Source organism: Tachypleus tridentatus, chromosome 2, assembly GCF_004210375.1.
Source record: "Tachypleus tridentatus isolate NWPU-2018 chromosome 2, ASM421037v1, whole genome shotgun sequence".
NCBI lineage: Eukaryota > Metazoa > Arthropoda > Merostomata > Xiphosura > Limulidae > Tachypleus > Tachypleus tridentatus.
In genome coordinates this window covers 147,228,050-147,246,615 of record NC_134826.1, presented here as the reverse complement: position 1 = coordinate 147,246,615, position 18,566 = coordinate 147,228,050, and the positions used below count along the sequence as shown (strand labels likewise).

General features: G+C 33.5%; 1 pseudogene across 1 annotated transcript in view; it reads right to left on the bottom strand.

Moving 5' to 3' along the window:
• Window positions 1–18,566, bottom strand: part of LOC143245632 (gamma-aminobutyric acid type B receptor subunit 1-like) — an 80,388-nt pseudogene that overhangs the window by 29,813 nt on the left and 32,009 nt on the right. The window contains exons 2-7 of the transcript XR_013025647.1: window positions 16,709–16,991; window positions 5,330–5,464; window positions 4,726–4,896; window positions 4,171–4,272; window positions 1,074–1,139; window positions 731–923 (exon numbers count right to left, since the gene is read on the bottom strand). The product of XR_013025647.1 is annotated as a gamma-aminobutyric acid type B receptor subunit 1-like (transcript). The remainder of the gene's footprint in view (window positions 1–730; window positions 924–1,073; window positions 1,140–4,170; window positions 4,273–4,725; window positions 4,897–5,329; window positions 5,465–16,708; window positions 16,992–18,566) is intronic.

Genomic DNA, 18,566 nt, shown 5'->3' with positions numbered 1-18,566 from the left:
AATTATAGTTCCACAAATGAAAGTAGCGTCTAAGGAAGTCTTTGGACGTCTGTAATTATAGTTCCACAAATGAAAGCAAACAAACAAAATACGTCTAAGGAAGTCTTTGGACGTCTGTAATTATAGTTCCACAAATGAAAGCAAACAAACAAAATACGTCTAAGGAAGTCTTTGGACGTCTGTAATTATAGTTCCACAAATGAAAGCAAACAAACAAAATACATTAAAACTCATCAGCGAAGAAAAGTTTTAAAAATGGATAAAAAACAATAAATTAACCAATTACACTCAGATGTATAACTTCGTGAACTGTAGTCTTTTTTTTTTATCGAAATAAAATAATTGTCGTTATCATTAATTAAACAGAGGTTTGAATATATTTTAAAGATAATTATACATGAAATAAAATATTAATATTTGGCCTGTTACATTATTTTGCAAATAATCTTTTTGGTAATACAAGACGAACTGAGTGAGAGACGCCGTTCTGAGGTTTGTTTAACAATATCTCTGATTAAACATTCTGTTAGAAAGGTACGCCATTGCTCACGAGAAAAGGTCAGTGTGGATCAAAACAGGTTAATTTTCATTGTTTAAGCTCTAAATACTTCAAAACAGTTTTTCATACAATATTTATCACTAATTTGTATTTACACTGTAGCTTTATTGAGACATTTGAATTTTTGGTGTTTTCGTTATGTTAAATCCACGATAAGTAAGTGTTACTGACCATTCCAGAAATAGTATGTTCACTTCCCTGGTTCAACATCAACGCTTCCGTCGTGAAGTGGCCTTCAAGTGCTTCCTTCATCTGTTCGACGCTACAGTTGTATCCACGTTCTTGAATGGTGTACCAGTCGTCTTCGTACCAACCAATAAGAAACCACACGTACTGCTTCCCGTAAACTTTTTTGTTTATAAGCCTAAGTATTAGGGTCGAGAATATTCATACCATTATCAAAAACAGAAACACGAACTTCATGATAATGTTTACCATTTAAAGGGTATTATCAAAGAACTAGATAGTTCATACATAGGTAAATGTATTAAATTTCGGAGTACAGAAAACTCACCTCACACAGAACTCTCCTAGCGGCAGCTCCATAAAACATTCCGACAATTATTCGTGCATCCTGCCTCTAAAGAAATCATTATTTGTTATTTTAAGGACTGTATTGATACAGCTATTAAAAATCATGTTTACATGTAGCTTAAAACATTCAGTTGATTAATCACAGAATGATCCTAGTTTGATAATTAACATTCAGTTGATTAATCACAGAATGATCCTAATTTGATAATTAACATTCAGATGATTAATCACAGAATGATCCTAGTTTGATAATTAACATTCAGTTGATTAATCACAGAATGATCCTAGTTTGATAATTAACATTCAGTTGATTAATCACAGAATGATCCTAGTTTGATAATTAACATTCAGATGATTAATCACAGAATGATCCTAGTTTGATAATTAACATTCAGATGATTAATCACAGAATGATCCCAGTTTGATAATTAACATTCAGATGATTAATCACAGAATGATCCCAGTTTGATAATTAACATTCAGATGATTAATCACAGAATGATCCTAGTTTGATAATTAACATTCAGATGATTAATCACAGAATGATCCTAGTTTGATAATTAACATTCAGTTGATTAATCACAGAATGACCCTAGTTTGATAATTAACATTCAGATGATTAATCACAGAATGATCCTAGTTTGATAATTAGCATTCAGATGATTAATCACAGAATGATCCTAGTTTGATAATTAACATTCAGATGATTAATCACAGAATGATCCTAGTTTGATAATTAACATTAAGATGATTAATCACAGAATGATCCTAGTTTGATAATTAACATTAAGATGATTAATCACAGAATGATCCTAGTTTGATAATTAACATTCAGTTGATTAATCACAGAATGATCCTAGTTTGATAATTAGTTTGAATTAAACGAAACTGCCACACCACAGATGTTAAACATTTAACCCCCAAAGTATCAATTGTTTGCATATCATGAATAGCTATTCCCTAAATTATCGATTGGTTTTCATAACGTTCGCGAAAATTTAACCCTCAACTGGCCAGTTTGTTTAAATCTACGGTTAACCCTCAAATTACCGATTCTTTCTTAAATATTATGAACAGCTAATCCATAAGTAACCAATTATTTAAATACTGTGAACATTTAACCCTTAAATTATCAATTTATTTACATACTGTAAACAGTTAACCTCTAGATTACCAACTTCTTTACATACTGTGAACAGTTAACCCTTGAATTACCCGTCTGTTTACATATTGTTTACTAATGTAAACTACTGTTATACCTTATTGAATTATTTTATGTTTTTCCTTATCACATTGTTAATTGTAAATAATTAACCCAAAATACCGAGTAGACTGCAGAGTTCACATATTAATCGTGACCCTATAATCAACAAAGTAATAGACGAATAAATAATATTACAAATCACTTTAAAATGTAATGGTGTCCTTATTGGCAACTGTAGATTTAAAACTCTCCAATTACTTGGATATTATCTCCGAATGTAGATAACACCTGAACGCATGTAGTAACAATAACATCGTATCATATACTCCTGTTTCTAAATTTATATGACCAGTTTGTTTGTTTGTTTTTGAATCTCGCACAAAGCTACTCGAGGGCTATCTGTGCTAGCCGTCCCTAATTTAGCAGTGTAAGACTGGAGGGAAGGCAGCTAGTCATCACCACCCACCGCCAACTCTTGGGCTACTCTTTTACTACCGAATAGTGGGATTGACCGTCACTATATAACGCCCCCACGGCTGAAAGGGCGAGCATGTTTGGCACGCTGAAGTGAGATAAAATGAAAATGTTAAAGTTTAGTCTTTCGTTCCAACAGTACTATTACTTATTAAATAAATATATTTCACTCAAATAACACGTCCAAATATTGAAACGTGGAATTCCTAGCTTTCAGTACCACGTAATGTAAAAGAAAAACATTTTAAAGAGCTTACACCAACAAATGTGAATGTATGAGTGGTTGGAACTTTCTTGATTGTATATCTAGATTATTATGACAGTGATAGTTTTAACTGTCGTTTATTGTGAAAGTACTAGTGATCAAAACCATCATTGCTTTACATTTTCAATGTTATGAAAGTCAACAATTTTGCTACTTTATATTTTGAATATAGTTATCTCTGATTTCGCATACACAGATCGTGTCCTGTTCTTCTTAAATCTATTGTTCAGTTAGGCACAAAAACCATTTGACAAGGGGATCTGTAGACCTGCACAATTTGTTTTGTGTTTTGAATTTTGCACAAAGCTACTCGAGGGCTATCTGCGCTAGCCGTCCCTAATCTAGCAGTCTAGAGGGAAGGCAGCTAGTCATCACCACCCACTGCCAACTCTTGGGCTGCTCTTTTACCAACGAATAGTGGGATTGACCGTAACATTATAACGCCCCCACGGCTGAAAGGGCGAGCATGTTTGGCGCGATGGGGATGCGAACCCGCGACCCTCAGATTACGAGTCGAACGCCTTAACACGCTTAACCATGCCGGGCCTTTAGAAGAAGAACTGGAGAGATCTTGAATCACGACTTAACATATGGAAACATATTTTAATTATCAGAATGTTAAAAAATAAAGAGATCATAATCTCTAATCATCGTTAAAATTTTGTAAAGTTGTTGTTTATGTTTCTTTTCAAATCAGAACAACAACTTATAACTCACAAAAGCAACAACAACTGTGGTATGTGAAGACAATGTAGAACTGTAGCGCAACTTCCAAGTTAATTTCACTGTATTACATAAGTGTATTTTCTCTTCCAGTTAAGACACAAACATTAAACAAGATGAATCTTTTTTGTACATTTTATGTTTTTATAATATATAAGAAGTTTCTATTTGAATTTAATGAAGAAGCATTGTAATCTTTGTCTCTAATCATCAAAATTCAATAAAATATTCAAAGACATCTAAAGTTTAGTTACGTATTTATTTCTAAATATCTAAAGTTAGATGTGTTTCCATGAGTGAAAAAATATATAGATACTATGATATTTAGTATATAATAATAATATATAATTTTTATTATTATTAATTTATTTCTGGCATTGTTTTATTCATATACGTAATTTGTTTTTTTACCACCAGGTTTCTGACAGCATCTGTTGGATCGGTAAGGAAGCTCTGTCTGGTGACAATCTCGATCCCAGCTATCTTGCATCGTTCTTCTAGGTCCTCGCCAGTCTTGACAGAAACAAGTATGTATTATTTCATATAAAATATTAATATATTAATATCTAAGTAGAATAATAAATGATGTAATAACGTTCAAGCTACGTATAAAGTGAACTTCCACGGACGTTGATCAGAGCGTTGATCTACGTAAAATAAGTTTGGGGGAAGAAAGGGAATATTTTAACCTTCTGAATTTTTCATGAACGACCTGACGCACTAACCATGAATTTTCATTTAAAATTCCTCATTTTAAATAAAGGCAGATATATATATATATATAATTAAAAAGGCAGAATTTATTTAAGCGTTTTCAATTAAATACTGTAAAAAAAGTAGTCGATTTAGTTTCATATGGAAACTACAACAAAAAACATCGAGGACAACGCCCGACGTAGCAGCGTTCTTCTTCTTGTTGTTTCTTTAGTAGTATATTTTCAACTCAAGTAATTCTGTTTTACTCACTGACATAAACACTTCCTCTGCTTCCTGAATTATAGCAATCCGAGACCAACTGAACTTTTCAAATAATCTAATTCTAGTCGGGTTATGAATTGTGGCTGAGGGATGAGTTCGGAAGAATGTCGGGAAACGTTTCCGGTTTGAGAGGGCTGGAGAACTGGAGCCATAGGAGACCTAAAATTATATCAATTTTATATTCAATTATTCTTCTCCTTAAGAAAATCAATAACAAACATTTTGAACCAAAACCAAGTCTTTTTTTTAATAGCAAGTTGTGGAAAAGATCAGTTGAAAATTATATTACGAAGAAAAGACTACACCATGTTTTTATTCTTTAACAAATACTCCAAAGACATTTTTTCACGTGTTATTTAGAAAAATATTGTACGCCTAAAGAAAATACTTCTCTAATTCAGTCGTTTCGTCCTATAATTGTTTTATATTTGATTTAAATGGATCTTTTCAAGGTAACTCGCTTCACACTTTAAGATTACATAGAGAAAATACAAATATTCTGAAAAAAACAACCCAAAAAACAACAAACAACAACGCTATTACACAATGTAAGTTTAATAGCATGTGAATAATAATAAATCAGTGAACATACCACAACCAAGTTCCACATTCTCGCAGCTTCGGCGACAGTAGAGCAGACGATACTGCAGCCGCACAACAATATCGGTTTAATTGGCAAGTTGTAAAGAAGATCATAGAGGGCGTTTGCGCCAAGTCCTGGATTGCACTGTTAACAAAAATAATATGTATATATTATGGATTGTTTTAGATGACAAAAAAAAACGATTTAACAACAAGAACTGAAAAAAAGATTTTGAGAATTTACTGTCATACATCTAATGCCAAAATCTATAAAAAGAAAACAAGTAGCAATTTTACTGAGTGTTTTCAAATAGTTATTTATTTTATTGAAAAGTACACACGAAATCATAACTTATTGTGGTACTTGTTATCTTTACTAATAATGTTCAAAATGCCTTGAATGTGCAGTTCTACACATTAACAGAAATGGATAAGAATTCTAATTGTAATAGTATAGGTTTTTCCACACAATGCTAGAATAACCTTATGGGGTAAAAGTTTTAAAGATATATAATGAAGCAAATGAAAATAAATTATACATGTGGCTGAGTTAATTAAATTATGCATGTAGCTGAGTTAATTAAATTATACATGTGGCTGAGTTAATTAAATTATACATGTGGCTGAGTTAAATAAATTATGCATGTAGCTGAGTTTAATTAAATTATACATGTGGCTGAGTTAATTAAATTATGCATGTAGCTGAGTTAATTAAATTATACATGTGGCTGAGTTAATTAAAGTATTCATGTAGCTGAGTTAATTAAATTATACATGTGGCTGAGTTAATTAAATTATGCATGTGGCTGAGTTAATTAAATTATGCATGTAGCTGAATTAATTAAATTATGCATGTAGCTGAATTAATTAAATTATGCATGTAGCTGAGTTAATTAAATTATACATGTGGCTGAGTTAATTAAATTATACATGTAGCTGAGTTAATTAAATTATGCATGTAGCTGAGTTAATTAAATTATGCATGTAGCTGAGTTAATTAAATTATACATGTGGCTGAGTTAATTAAATTATACATGTAGCTGAGTTAATGTGTTTTTTTTTATCTCTCTCTTTATCGCAATTAACTGTAGTACGTGACTTTGATTTCAGAGGTTAAGTCGTGATATTATTGTTTCTTAACTTTCAGAACTGTGGTAAAAATACCATTGGTAACTAATTAAAGTTATTTATCACTAGAATTTATCAAACTTTCAATTTTCTAATGGCACTTTATATTACATGGACTAAAACTCCATATGATAACGTAATGTAACATGTACATGTTGGATACCTCAGCACCATATAATGTTAAAATATCCTTCCACTAATTCTCATGTGTTGCGACATAAGTAAGATTTCTGAAAAATTAACACTTAATCAAGTTAGTAGTTATTTTACCGGGTCCCGGCATGGCCAAGCGTGTTAAGGTGTTCGACTCGTAATTTGAGGGTCGCGGGTTCGAATCCCCATCGCAACAAACATGCTCGCCCTTTCAGCCGTGGGGGCGTTATAATGTTACAGTAAATCCCACTATTCCTTGATAAAAGCGTAGCCTAAGAGTTAGCGGTGAGTGGTGGTGACTAGCTGCCTTCTCTCCAGTCTTACACTGCTAAATTAGGGACGTCTAGCACAGATAGCCCTTGTCCAGCTTTTCGCGAAGTTCAAAATAAACAAACAGTCACGGGTAAATTCCACTACAGTAAATTATATTTCGTCTTTATGGCAGGGTTATTTTGAGAATCGCTGTTCTAATGAGGAAAATATTAGTAATTTCGTCCAAAATATTTGTTCTGATTATAGAATAATAACAATGTTAGTGAACTGTTTGAAACTGGATTTTACCGTGATGATAAATTATTTATTTATTCATTATAACATGAGACTAGTTATGTACACGAGTTAAACTGCAATAAAAATTGGATTATTGTGATAAATTTTTTCCTACACTTTAATCTTTTAATTATGAGATCCTGGAGAGAAGTGGATAAAGAGAAGAGAACATGATCATGCGGTCATAGCTCGATAAAAAGAGATACAGGTAGTCTTTGAAAAAGTAGCATTGCTAAATTAATTGTCTTTAGATCTATTACACCACATGTAATGTACCATTGATAAAGAATGTGTAATGATTTTGTGTTGCTTCTTTTGGACTCCATGTTTTATCGTATATATTTGAAGCATCTGTATGAATTTTTACCACAACGTCTCAGATAAATCCGAATAAATTTTATTATATTTAGATCATAAATTTTCTTAATTAATTCAACCTATTTTAATTAAGAACATTAAGTTTTTGGAGGTGAAGATGCCTCATGCTATTCTCCCCTTGAAAACGACATGATGCGCCACCTGTTATCCATTGACAACAGTATTAGAGATGTATATTTTTCTGTGACAGATAATAAAAATTGAGGTAAAGTAACGGATTTTAATCTTAAGATTTCCCTCTGAGCAAAACCTATTATTTATTTATTTTTTTCATAAGACAAATCAGATGTGTTTGTTTTGTGGAAAATGTTTCCACAAATGTCTTAGTTAAAATCAGGTTTAGATTACTTTGGCGCAACAAATATATTAAAATCAAATAAAATTATCCAGACGTCTAGTTTATATGGAAAATGGCCGTAACATGTAAGGCGGGATCGCGTTGCTATTGTCAGTTCGTTTAGCGACCTATGAAAACTCAACAACTAACAATGGCGGCCACTTGCGCGTGCTAAATACCACGTGACTTCCAGTCTCGTGTTATTTATATTTAAGGTTTAGATAACCATAGCTAAGATCTCGTACTGAAGTTTATAAACGTATACAACTATGATGAATATAAATCGATTGCTTCAGTATAATAAACATAAATCAAATAATAATTTTAAAATAAGATAAAAAGGAAAGTTTCATTATTCAAATAATACATTCTTGAATTAAAGGTTTAATTTTACATCGAAACCACAACAAATAACTTGTTTTATCTTAAGGGCTAGTGTGGTTTAACTACGTTCTCTGTGAGAGGACTGAGATGCAGGGATTTGTAAGAATTGACGTGAGTTTATTAAACGATACACATCGACTATTACAGGTAAGGTTCAAAGAACACCAAAGAGATATTAAGAACTGTGGTATAAACACATCACCTATAGCTTTTCACGTTCAAGAAAACGACCACATCATAGACCTAAAAAATATGAAACTAACGTACGGGGAAAAATAAGCTATTGTTATCCTAGCACACGACAGTGGACCACCGGTTAGTATTAATTAAAACAATAGTCAAGCACACGACAGTGGACCACCGGTTAGTATTAATTAAAACAATAGTCAAGCACACGACAGTGGACCACCGGTTAGTATTAATTAAAACAACAGTCAAGCACACGACAGTGGACCACCGGTTAGTATTAATCAAAACAACAACGGTCAAGCATACGACAGTGAACCACCAGTTGAGTTGGTATTAATCGAAACAACGGTTAACAGCTACTAAATACTGTAGACCCCATTAATAAAATAGGCCCGGCGTGGCCAGGTGGTTAAGGCACTCGACTTGTAATCCGTGAGTTCGAATCCCCGTCACACCAAACATGCTCGCCCTTTCAGCTGTGGGTGCGTTATAAAGTGACGGTCAGTCCCACTATTCGTTGGTAAAAGAGTAGCCTAAGATTTGGCGCTGGGTGGTGATGACTAGCTGCCTTCTCTCTAGTGTTACACTGCTAAATTAGGAATGGCTAGCGCAGATAGCTATCGTGTGGCTTTGCGAGAAATTTAAAACAAACCAAACTAATAAAATATATCGTTTGTTGTAATTGCAGCTTGAAGTGTGGAAGATTCCTTGATTATTTTCTCTCTAAGTAACAGCTGTAACTGTGTTTTCCTTGTATTTATTATGTGAAGCATTCGATTTACATACAAGTTTTGCGCTTTTTTTACGACTACTTCCCTCTGTAGACGGATCTTCACCAAGTTTGGTAAGGAGGTTCATTGGGTCCACGGAGAGATAGAAACACATTTTTAGTTTTGCAGTTTTTATGGGCATTTTTCAGCTTTTACAATAGCGTATAAGGGAAGAAACTTTTCGTGTTCTAAGATAACCTTTCATAAATTACATAAATCTCTATCCATGTAACAAGTACTCTAGCTAGTGGTTAATGACATTACTGTCAGATGTCAGTTGTTGTTGTAACTGGTGCCTAGGTTCGTATTTTAAAAGTGTTCCACAGTTAAACGATTTTGTATCACTCAGTGTATTGTTTTGAAGGCTCCGGTATAAGGTTCGAAAGTTCTCAAATGTCATTGTTTTAACGTAGAGAAAGGTCCGTGTATAATTATGTAAACTACAATATTCGTTAAATGTATGTTTGTAAAATTATGTCATTAAAAATTTATCCAGAAAGCTCTCTCGTCTGATTACACGTTATAATTTCCTTTTTAAAAATGTGTAAACTTACAGCGTCAATATACAACTGTTATAAATATCTTCTCAACGTACATGTATGTTTGTTTTAATAGAAGTCGAAAATTGTCGAACACCCGGACCTTATCATGAAATGTTCAACAAATAACATAGGATTATCTCTTCCAAACCATTCCTTATGGGTGTGTTTTGGTTTATATACAAGCCTGTATTTACTATAACACGTTTATACCGTAGTTAATAAGAGTTTAATGCTTTGCAAAAACAAAAATGTTTAACATTTAAATCGCCCCTCCCTTCGTTGGCTCAACAGTAAGTCAGTGGGGTTACAACACCAAAAATCGGATTTTTTGTACTCTTGGTGGGAACAACACAAATAACTCACTATGCAGCTTCTCGTTTAATAACCTACAAAGACGTAAAACAATAGTGAATTGTATTAACAAGTTCGGTGTGCACCGTGGTAGGGGGCGTTACAAGAATGGTAGTTTCATTCCCAGTCGGTCAGACAAGAGTGTCTAAAGCGTCGGTGGTGACTGATGTTGGTTGCTACTTTTCCTTTAATTCGAAATTAATGACAATTGCCTATAGACAGTCCTTTGTGAAGATGTAAACTCAAACCTCTAATGTCTGAAATCTCAAAGTGAATGACAGAAGCTCAATGTGGTTCATCCTTGTGTGTAATGTGTACTGTTATGTTCAAAGCGAGTTCGTCTTTTGCTCGTTTAAAAACAAACAAACAAACTTTAACCATGACACGTAATGTTCAAACAGCTGAACGTTCTATACTGTAGTCGGTAAATATTTAAATAACTGAAAATATTTCAGTTATTTGTGATGTAACAGTTGTCTTTGAATATCACTTGCTATCGTATCTACACAAAAGAAAGTCTTACGTCATCGTGTTAACTGACTAAACATGAAAACTTTAATTATGTAAAGGCCAAATTCTGAAATTATTTAGTGCGCGCCATACCGCACAAACCACATTGTTCTTCCTATAGTGCAAGTTGGCAAATATGAATGGGCACATGCATGATACTTATTAGGCCCAAACCCTGGATAATATTGCAGTATGTGGCTTATTCGTTATTAACTGGTAACGTGGACAGGTTACCATTGCCCTCCCCCCAGTGGCACAGTGGTATGTCTGCGGATTTAGAACGCTAGAAACTGGGTTTCGATACCCGTGGTGGTTAGAGCACAGATACACCATTGCGTAGCTTTCTTATTAACTTCAAATCAAAGTGTAGTGCTAGTAATATGGCTTGATTTGTTTGGATCTAAGCACAAGGCTACACAATGGGCTATCTATGCTCTGCCCATCATGAGTATTTAAACCCGGTTTCTACAACCGTATTAGTACTAACAATGCAACGTAATCCAACAACGACATTGAACAAATTAGTTTGTTCCTGATCACTACAGACGTTTAATAAAAATAAAATTTAGGAAAAATATTTTGTTGATTAAAAGGTAAGCGGGCAAAAATATATCAGTGTTGCTGGAGCGCCCTCGTGTTGCAAAAAATATATCATTATTGCTGGAGCGCCCTCGTGTTACAAAATATATCAGGGTTGCTGGAGCGCCCTCGTGTTACAAAATATATCAGTATTGCTGGAGCGCCCTCGTGTTACAAAATATATCACTGTTGCTGGAGCGCCTCGTGTTACAAAATATATCACTGTTGCTAGAGCGCCTCGTGTTACAAAAATATATCAGTGTTGCTAGAGCGCCCTCGTGTTACAAAATATATCAGTGATCAGTGTTAGTAGAGCGCCCTTGTGTTACTTTTACTTCTTCACAAACTATACACAACTATTTATACAGCAAGCCCGATATAAGATATATAATATCCTCACATCTACATTTACACAACAAGCCCGATATAAGATATATAATATCCTCACATCTACATTTACACAACAAGCCCGATATAAGATATATAATATCCTCACATCTACATTTACACAGCAAGCTCGATATAAGATATATAATATCCTCACATCTACATTTACAGCAAGCCCGATATAAGATATATAATATCCTCACATCTACATTTACACAGCAAGCCCGATATGAGATATATAATATCCTCACATCTACATTTACACAGCAAGCCCGATGTGAGATATATAATATCCTCACATCTACATTTACACAGCAAGCCCGATATAAGATATATAATATCCTCACATCTACATTTATACAGCAAGCTCGATATAAGATATATAATATCCTCACGTCTACATTTACACAGCAAGCCCGATATAAGATGTATAATATCCTCACATCTACATTTATACAGCAAGCTCGATATAAGATATATAATATCCTCACATCTACATTTACACAGCAAGCCCGATATAAGATATATAATATCCTCACATCTACATTTATACAGCAAGCCCGATATCAGATATATAATATCCTCACATCTACATTTATACAGCAAGCCCGTTATAAGATATATAATATCCTCACATCTACATTTATACAGCAAGCCCGATATAAGATATATAATATCCTCACATCTACATTTATACAGCAAGCCCGATATAAGATATATAATATCCTCACATCTACATTTTACACAGCAAGCCCGATATAAGATATATAATATCCTCACATCTACATTTATACAGCAAGCGCGATATAAGATATATAATATCCTCACATCTACATTTATACAGCAAGCCCGATATAAGATATATAATATCCTCACATCTACATTTATACAGCAAGCCCGATATAAGATATATAATATCCTCACATCTACATTTACACAGCAAGCCCGATATAAGATATATAATATCCTCACATCTACATTTACAGCAAGCCCGATATAAGATATATAATATCCTCACATCTACATTTATACAACAAGCCCGATATAAGATATATAATATCCTCACATCTACATTTATACAGCAAGCCCGATATAAGATATATAATATCCTCACATCTACATTTTACAGCAAGCCCGATATAAGATATATAATATCCTCACATCTACATTTACACAGCAAGCCCGATATAAGATATATAATATCCTCACATCTACATTTACACAGCAAGCCCGATATAAGATATATAATATCCTCACATCTACATTTACACAACAAGCCCGATATAAGATATATAATATCCTCACATCTACATTTACACAACAAGCCCGATATAAGATATATAATATCCTCACATCTACATTTACACAGCAAGCCCGATATATGGATATATAATATCCTCACATCTACATTTACACAACAAGCCCGATATAAGATATATAATATCCTCACATCTACATTTACACAGCAAGCCCGATATAAGATATATAATATCCTCACATCTACATTTATACAACAAGCCCGATATAAGATATATAATATCCTCACATCTACATTTACACAGCAAGCCCGATATAAGATATATAATATCCTCACATCTACATTTACACAACAAGCCCGATATAAGATATATAATATCCTCACATCTACATTTACACAGCAAGCCCGATATAAGATATATAATATCCTCACATCTACATTTACACAACAAGCCCGATATGGATATATAATATCCTCACATCTACATTTATACAGCAAGCCCGATATAAGATATATAATATCCTCACATCTACATTTATACAGCAAGCCCGATATAAGATATATAATATCCTCACATCTACATTTACACAAGCCCGATATAAGATATATAATATCCTCACATCTACATTTACACAACAAGCCCGAGATAATATATATAATATCCTCACATCTACATTTACACAGCAAGCTCGATATAAGATATATAATATCCTCACATCTACATTTACACAGCAAGCCCGATATAAGATATATAATATCCTCACATCTACATTTACACAGCAAGCCCGATATAAGATATATAATATCCTCACATCTACATTTATACAGCAAGCCCGATATAAGATATATAATATCCTCACATCTACATTTACACAGCAAGCCCGATATAAGATATATAATATCCTCACATCTACATTTACACAGCAAGCCCGATATAAGATATATAATATCCTCACATCTACATTTATACAGCAAGCCCGATATGAGGATATATAATATCCTCACATCTACATTTACACAGCAAGCCCGATGTGAGGATATATAATATCCTCACATCTACATTTACACAGCAAGCCCGATGTAAGATATATAATATCCTCACATCTACATTTACACAGCAAGCCCGATATAAGATATATAATATCCTCACATCTACATTTACACAGCAAGCCCGAGATAATATATATAATATCCTCACATCTACATTTACACAGCAAGCTCGATATAAGATATATAATATCCTCACATCTACATTTACACAGCAAGCCCGATATAAGATATATAATATCCTCACATCTACATTTACACAGCAAGCCCGATATAAGATATATAATATCCTCACATCTACATTTATACAGCAAGCCCGATATAAGATATATAATATCCTCACATCTACATTTACACAGCAAGCCCGATATAAGATATATAATATCCTCACATCTACATTTACACAGCAAGCCCGATATAAGATATATAATATCCTCACATCTACATTTACACAGCAAGCCCGATATAAGATATATAATATCCTCACATCTACATTTACACAGCAAGCCCGATGTGAGATATATAATATCCTCACATCTACATTTACACAGCAAGCCCGATATAAGATATATAATATCCTCACATCTACATTTATACAGCAAGCTCGATATAAGATATATAATATCCTCACATCTACATTTACACAGCAAGCCCGATATAAGATGTATAATATCCTCACATCTACATTTATACAGCAAGCTCGATATAAGATATATAATATCCTCACATCTACATTTACACAGCAAGCTCGATATAAGATATATAATATCCTCACATCTACATTTACACAGCAAGCCCGATATAAGATATATAATATCCTCACATCTACATTTATACAGCAAGCCCGATATCAGATATATAATATCCTCACATCTACATTTATACAGCAAGCCCGTTATAAGATATATAATATCCTCACATCTACATTTATACAGCAAGCCCGATATAAGATATATAATATCCTCACATCTACATTTATACAGCAAGCCCGATATAAGATATATAATATCCTCACATCTACATTTACACAGCAAGCCCGATATAAGATATATAATATCCTCACATCTACATTTATACAGCAAGCGCGATATAAGATATATAATATCCTCACATCTACATTTATACAGCAAGCCCGATATAAGATATATAATATCCTCACATCTACATTTATACAGCAAGCCCGATATAAGATATATAATATCCTCACATCTACATTTACACAGCAAGCCCGATATAAGATATATAATATCCTCACATCTACATTTACACAGCAAGCCCGATATAAGATATATAATATCCTCACATCTACATTTATACAGCAAGCCCGATATAAGATATATAATATCCTCACATCTACATTTACACAGCAAGCCCGATATAAGATATATAATATCCTCACATCTACATTTACACAGCAAGCCCGATATAAGATATATAATATCCTCACATCTACATTTACACAGCAAGCCCGATATAAGATATATAATATCCTCACATCTACATTTACACAACAAGCCCGATATAAGATATATAATATCCTCACATCTACATTTACACAACAAGCCCGATATAAGATATATAATATCCTCACATCTACATTTACACAGCAAGCCCGATATGAGGATATATAATATCCTCACATCTACATTTACACAACAAGCCCGATATAAGATATATAATATCCTCACATCTACATTTACACAGCAAGCCCGATATAAGATATATAATATCCTCACATCTACATTTATACAACAAGCCCGATATAAGATATATAATATCCTCACATCTACATTTACACAGCAAGCCCGATATAAGATATATAATATCCTCACATCTACATTTACACAACAAGCCCGATATAAGATATATAATATCCTCACATCTACATTTACACAGCAAGCCCGATATAAGATATATAATATCCTCACATCTACATTTACACAACAAGCCCGATATGAGGATATATAATATCCTCACATCTACATTTATACAACAAGCCCGATATAAGATATATAATATCCTCACATCTACATTTACACAGCAAGCCCGATATAAGATATATAATATCCTCACATCTACATTTACACAACAAGCCCGATATAAGATATATAATATCCTCACATCTACATTTACACAACAAGCCCGATATAAGATATATAATATCCTCACATCTACATTTACACAGCAAGCCCGATATGAGATATATAATATCCTCACATCTACATTTACACAACAAGCCCGATATAAGATATATAATATCCTCACATCTACATTTACACAGCAAGCCCGATATAAGATATATAATATCCTCACATCTACATTTATACAACAAGCCCGATATAAGATATATAATATCCTCACATCTACATTTACACAGCAAGCCCGATATAAGATATATAATATCCTCACATCTACATTTACACAACAAGCCCGATATAAGATATATAATATCCTCACATCTACATTTACACAGCAAGCCCGATATAAGATATATAATATCCTCACATCTACATTTACACAACAAGCCCGATATGAGGATATATAATATCCTCACATCTACATTTATACAGCAAGCCCGATATAAGATATATAATATCCTCACATCTACATTTATACAGCAAGCCCGATATAAGATATATAATATCCTCACATCTACATTTACACAAGCCCGATATAAGATATATAATATCCTCACATCTACATTTACACAAGCCCGATATAAGATATATAATATCCTCACATCTACATTTACACAACAAGCCCGATATAAGATATATAATATCCTCACATTTACCTACTATACGTGTGAGGTTTCAAAATGCGTTACCTCACTATCCCTCGAGTGTATCCATAGCCTGTATCCATGCAAGAGGTTAGGCTCATTGTTGACGTCAGTAAGAGCCATTTCTGCCGCCGGTTGACAACCTTGTCCACCCAACCAGCCGCCCGTGCCATTGATCGGGTAGACGACGGCAATGTCCAAGTTCTTCGTTTCGCCCTTAATCTTTCGCTTGTCGTTCCTCAAAGTGCTTAAACCCCCGATAAAGTCGACGTTGAATAATATTATAATGAATAAAAAGAAAATGGCGCATGACCCTCCAGTGGTTCGTCTGTCGCACCAAAAACAATATAACTAACAATTACATGGTAACATCATTTATGTGAAAGAACGCGTTTGTTCACCACTACCGTTCCAGGTTTTTCAACGGCTGAGTTCGTATTACGACGAGTTACAAACTGGTGCGCAGCCAGTTATCGATCGGACTAGCTACGTCCGTATTCTCTATAGGTACAAAAATGTATGACTACAGTTATACAGAGTTAAGCATACTTCCTTCTGGTCATTTAATTCAATATAGTGCTCGGAAATTTATATAGATAGATAGATAGATAGATTTAGTACGTTTACAACAACGACGTATGTTCTAGACATCTTACAAATGTTGTCATACTTTATGAGTAGTCATGGTGAAGAAAGTGCTTCTAATGGCACTGTTCACACTCAGTTTGAAAAAAATAATTTCTAAGTATAATGCAATTAAGTACAACGGATGAAATAATAACTTCTTAGAAAACATGATTTGCAGCGTTGATCAGAAACAGATCCAAGTTTATTTACATATTTTAAAACTAGGCCTTCCTACTTTCATTTTGTCCTAAAAAACTTACTAGGTCGTTCCCATGCTTTCCTTTGTCTCCAATGCGTTTTCAGAGAACTAGACCTACCTTCTTCAAAACTACCCTTTGATATTACTATAACTACAGTGTGGCCACATGTCTGCAAGTGAGACGTAACAGCTCTTGTAACCGAATCAATATCCCGAATAACGAATTTCAAACTCTTCAAAATATATTTAATAATGTTGGTTTGTTTTGAAGTTCGCGCAAAACTTCACGAGGGCTACCTGCACTCGCCGTCCCTAATTTAGCAGTTTAAGACTAGAGGGAAGGTAGCTAGTCATCACCACCCACCGCTAGCTCTGAGGCTACTCTTTTATTAATGAATAGTGGGATTGACCGTCACGGCTGAAAGGGCGAGCATGTTTGGTGTGACGGGGATTCAAACCCGCGACCCTCGAATTACAAGTTGAGTGCCTTAACTTAATTAAGACAACCAGATGTAAGAACATACAAATTGGAATTCTCACAAGTGTCAAATACAGAGATTTTCTGTAAGAACATACAAATAGGAATTCTCACAAGTGTCAAATACAGAGATTTTCTGTAAGAACATACAAATAGGAATTCTCACAAGTGTTAAATACAGAGATTTTCTGTAAGAACATACGTATAGGAATTCTCACAAGTGTCAAATACAGAGATTTTCTGTAAGAACATACATATAGGAATTTTCACAAGTGTCAAATACAGAGATTTTCTGTCTGCGAATAATGTTAAGATTTTATTCAGAAAGTAGAAAACCTGACACAAAATTGGTAATGTCGATTTAAAGACTGAAGCAAAAGTAATTGATGAATCATGTTTAATTAACATATTTTGAAACTATTCTAAGTAATTAATTGAAAAACATTTGAATATTGCATAAACAGAAAGTGTGAAATCAAATTAATGATGTAACACAGAAATATGAAAACTGTACTTTGAACAGCCAAGAAAGTTATAATTTTCCTTTACTGAAAATTTGTTTTCGATACGTACTTCTCTCCTTTCACAAGAAGTTATAA